The sequence below is a fragment of the Salvia hispanica genome, chromosome 5, assembly GCF_023119035.1.
Source record: "Salvia hispanica cultivar TCC Black 2014 chromosome 5, UniMelb_Shisp_WGS_1.0, whole genome shotgun sequence".
NCBI classification, from domain to species: domain Eukaryota; kingdom Viridiplantae; phylum Streptophyta; class Magnoliopsida; order Lamiales; family Lamiaceae; genus Salvia; species Salvia hispanica.
This window is the reverse complement of record NC_062969.1, coordinates 32,920,485-32,925,982: the sequence shown is the minus strand read 5'-3', so window position 1 is coordinate 32,925,982 and position 5,498 is coordinate 32,920,485.

Below are 5,498 nucleotides of genomic sequence, written 5' to 3'. Positions count from 1 at the left end.
AAAATCTATTTATGCAATTAATCATCATGCTTGTTGTGGCTATTCATTATCTAAAGGAAATAGTCTTTGCGACATAATGAACACTAATGGAGTTAATAATATAAATTGGTGTCGATTACCCAAAGGTAACGCCAATTTATTATTACTCAATTATTGAACTAAGATATGGATATTAAAAGCATGATTTTATTATTATATGAAGACTACTCAAAGGAGTTTTCATAATTGCCTCATGATATGGGTTTTCAAATTAATGTTCGTGTTTTTGTTCAAAGCTTTTATATGTGAGCATTCATCTTTTAATTGCTCCCATAATGTAAAAACATATTTTTTTAATAGTATGTTTATCTCAAACTTTCCCGCACTTAATGGAACTAACTTCTCTGAATGGAAAGAGAAACTTGAGTTCACTCTTGATGTAATGGACTTGGACTTAACACTGTTGAATGATAAGTCAATGATTTTATGATCAAAGTAGTTTGGCTGATTGTCCATAATGCTTGGGAAAAATCTAATAGGACTAAGTTTATAGTTCATTAGAATGGTCGTTGTAGATAAAGTTTCTCAATGATTGACATTGCAAAAGAATGTTTGCAGAATGTTGAGGATTGCATGCAATATAATGGTTCTCGGACTATGTACGAGCATGTGATGGGCATAAATAATATCTCTTCTAAGCTGAAATTAGGATTATAGGTGGATGGGGATTTCCTTGTCCAATTCACCCTAACTTCCTTACCTCCTTAATATGGACCATTCCAAATTGATTCACTATAAAAGATTAGTAGACTCTTAAAGAATTGGGAAACGTATTGGTCTAAGAGGAGCATAAGATGAAGAAGTATGGGATGGGTGCATCTCATGCTCACATTGCAACCGAAGGAGCGTCTAAAGGATAATATTCATTCGAATTTATCATTCTTATGGCATAAAGGAACTGGATCATATTTCTAGTGAAAGAATTAAGAGGCTTATAAAGGATAATATTCATTCCAATTTAGACTTTACAAGCATTACCGTTTGTGTGGATTGTATTAAATATAAACAAACCAAACACAATACTAAAAATGCCACAAGAAGAAATGAGCTTCTTAAAACTATACATACAGATATTTGCGGACCTTTTGATGTCTCGACTTTTGGTGGAGAAAAATATTTTTTCACCTTTATTGACGATTTTTTCGCGTTATGGATTTATTTATTGCAAGAAAAATCTCAGGCACAGTTGAACATTTTATGACTGAGGTTGAAAGGCAATTAAATAGAAAGGTGAAAATTATTCGATCTGATAGATGTGGTGAATTTTATGGTCGTACCACTAAAATAAGTCAATTACATGGACCTTTTGCCAAATATTTAGAAAAGCATGTCATTTATGCTATGCCAAGTACGTCTCAGCAGAATGATGTTGCTGAGAGACGAAACCGAACTCTCATGGAAATGGTTAGAAGTATGATAATTCTACCTTACCCATAACGTTGTGAATTTATGCTCTTAGAACCGCTATTTATGTATTAAACCGGGTTTCTAGTAAGGTTGTACCAAAGACTCTATTATGAACTTTGGACAGGTAGAAAACCCAGTTTGCAGCACCTTCATGTTTGGGGCTGTTCAGCGGAAACTAGAGTATACTCTTCGCAAGAAAAGAAAAAATGGATTTTAGACAATTATTGGTTATTTTATGGGTTACCAGAAAAATCCAAAGGGTATAGGTTTTATTGTCCTAATGATATCATGAGAATTGTGGAAACTGGAAATATATGATTCTTTGAGAATGGTGAGATCAGTGGGAGTTTTAACACTCATAATGCGGTCATTAATGAAATAAGGGTATAACCTTCTTCCCTCATTTCCTCAAGAATTAAGTGTGCCAAATATTGTTGAACAGCCTAACAATATTTGAATGACCAACCACTTAATGATGATGCCAAAGTCATTGAACATGGGTGTGGAAAAAAAACATCTACAGAAGTGCCATTAAGGCTTTTCTACAAAATTGAAGGTTGGGTATTTCTGATGACTGTGGCTAATATCTCCAAGAATCCGAATGTAATATAGGAATACATAACGATCCAGTTTCATATTCACTAGCCATTAAGTGTAATAATTCTAATAAATGGATTGGTGCACGATAGAAGAGTTAAAATCTATGGATTAAAGTCTGGGACCTTGTCGAATTACCCGATAAACAAAAGTGTATTGGGTGTAATTGGGTCTTCAAGACCAAATTCGACATAAATGGTTTAATCTAACGATTTAAAGCCAGACTTGTTGCCAAAGGTTATACTCAGAAAAGATAGCATTAATTATAAAGAGACTTTCTCAAGTATCAAAGAAGGACTCACTTAGAATCATTTTGGAACTTGTAGCCCATTTCGACTTGGAACTACATCAAATGGATGTGAAAAACTACTTTTCTAAATGACGATTTGTAAGAAGAAGTCTACATGAAACAACCTGAAGACTTCATTAAGAAATGGAATGAAATTTTTAGTCTGCAAACTTAAGACATCAATTTATGGACTGAAACAAGCTTCTCGACAATGGTATTTTAAATTCCATGACACTATTACTGCTTTTGGTTTTAAAGAAAACACTGTTGATCGGTGTATATACCTCAAGGTTAGTGGGAGCAAGTTCATATTTTTGGTTTTGTATGTTGATGATATATTGCTTGCTAATAGTGACATTGGATTACTACATGACACTAAAATTATCTCTCTAAAAATTTCAACATAAAAGATATGTGTGAGACATCCTATGTCATAGGATAGAAATATCTTGTGATTAATCACGTGGACTCTTGGATTGTCTCATAAAAGCTACATAGATCGAATCTTTTAGAGAGATACGGCATGAGTGCATGTTCTCCAAGTGTTGTTCCAATTCATAAAGGTGACAAATTCAGTTTGAATCAATGTCCAAAAACTGAATTAGAACGTAAGATGAAAAATATTCCTTATGCATTTATTGTGGGAAGTTTGATGTATGCTTAAGTCTGTACTAGACCAGACATCAACTTTGCAGTTGGAATGCTAGGCCGTTACCAAAGTAACCCTGGTGTTGAACATTGGAGAACTGCAAAGATAATAATGAGATACTTAAAGGGAACAAAAGATTTTATGCTCACATTACGGAAATCTGATCAACTAGAAATTATTGGATTTCCATTAAAGCTAAATTTATGGTTTGCTTTGAAGCATTAATGATTGCAAAATTTTATTTCAGGCCTTGGTATTGTCTCCTCAATATCCAAGCCGTTGAAATTATATTTTGATGATAGTGCAATCGTATCTTTCTGTAAGTATGGCAAGTATTCAAGGAGCTAAACACATGGAATTAAAGTTTCTTGTCGTGAAAGATGGAGTTTGGGAACAAAGAATATCTATATAATATATAAGCATACATCTTATGGTTGCTGATCCATTGACTAAGGCGTTACCGCCTAAGACATTTATGGAATAAGTTAACATAATGGGTCTTGGGTATGGAAACGTCTAACCTTTATGTTTCCATGTTGGTTTAGACACTTAAGTTATAGATATTTTGAATTTAATAAAGTTGTTTCTACTTTTCCTGCATATACTTATTATTTGAAATGCATATATACGTTTTTAGTATTAATGCAGGAGGTCTTGAAATAAGACAATTACGAACGCGGGGTCACTTATAGATTATATTAGAGTGGATATTGGTAGTCTCTCTAATATAATACTTATGTTTGCCAATAATGAAAGTATTTATAAAAGTACAATATTATGCACGCCTTATGTTTATTATGTCTATTTTAATGTGGCTCTGTCACGTGTGACAAGTGGGAGAATAAAAAACTTTGTGTCCCACATGTTCGCCAAGTGGGAGAATGTAAGTTTTGTGTCTAACATATGTGACATGTGATAGAATCTTAAATAGAATTGGATTTTTAATATTGTCACACCTCAACCCTTATGACGTATGCACTTACTATAAATAAATTCTATATATTAAATAAATTAACTCACGCTTCAAGTACATATTTCAAACATTCTAAATTGTAGTGGGACCCTCTCACCACTCTATATACTATATATTTATCTACATGCAAAAAATGATGAGGAGGAGAAGGTTTCCAAAACGCGTCAGCCGCCGACCCTGATAACATATGGAGTTCCTATGACTCACGTCAACCAAAAAGGTTCACTGATATCTTATTCCTGAAAAATATTAGTGGTTTATATGAGCCACAACTCAGTGCATATAAACCTTACCTTTAATTTCACACACAAATATCAAACACATTATTTCACCAACATATATCACCAGATAAATATCGTAAACAATTTCATATTCATATGCATATGCCTCTCCATTCTTTTCATTATTCTATGACAGATCAAGCCTGGTATCTGCCCGGGATTTCCATTGTATACGACCCGTAGGTCCCTTATATTTATTTGACCTTTCCACGAAGGCCCCTCTTTGATTTGACCTTTCCACCAAGGTCCCTCTTTGCTCTTTGTATTGACCCGTAGGTCTATTATCATTGTATATGACCCGTAGGTCTTTTGCCATTGTATATCAGATCCAGAGCAAGACTGTCACATATCCTCTTTAATCCCATGATTCAAATGATTCCAATATGATACATCAAACATATCCATTGTACCAATTACATAACCATACATTCCATCAATTAATTCCAATACTATAGATAAACATATCCATTGCACAAATCACATATCCACATCACATTTCACCATCAATATCAAATAACACATAACCATTTAGTCTCCTATCATATAATTCAAATATTCACTCCAATTTAACACAGATCAATCAATCACATAAAATATGTAAAATTAAAAGTGTGATTTATACACACCTGGCTAAGATAGATAATCTGGTAGAGCTCTTGTTCATATTTCTCGACCTATAGCCCTTGATCCTTGAGAAAATATTTTATCCCTCGTTTTCTTTTCTCCCTGCTGCCTCCTTTTTCTTTTTACGAAGAAACTCTACTAATTTAAATTGATTCACCATCTAACAAACTTAATAATAAAATATTTAATATCTCACACTTTCTTATGAAATACACTAATCACTTAGGGAGGCAACTATGAGACACGTTTGTAACCACATGTCACCATTATGAAATTCCTCTTTTGTTTTCTTTTACATTTGTCAAAGTATATCACTAGTTTTATATTTCTATGCATTCTACCTGTATTCATACATTTTCTAGTGAACTACATCCACACAATTATACATTTACACATACGGAAATATTTATATATATTTATATACCAAGCACATTAACTCTATGAAATTAGAGAATTGCGTACATACTCTATGTGATTCATTAGCCAAAACTAACATGTAATATCTATACATACTATATTTTGCGTAACATATTTATATAACTTGTACTACTAAGCTTAATATAAAATAAACTTGTCCCAAAATAGTAATACAAATATAGAATTATACAAAATGATGCATGTTTTGGGTCAGGGATATCA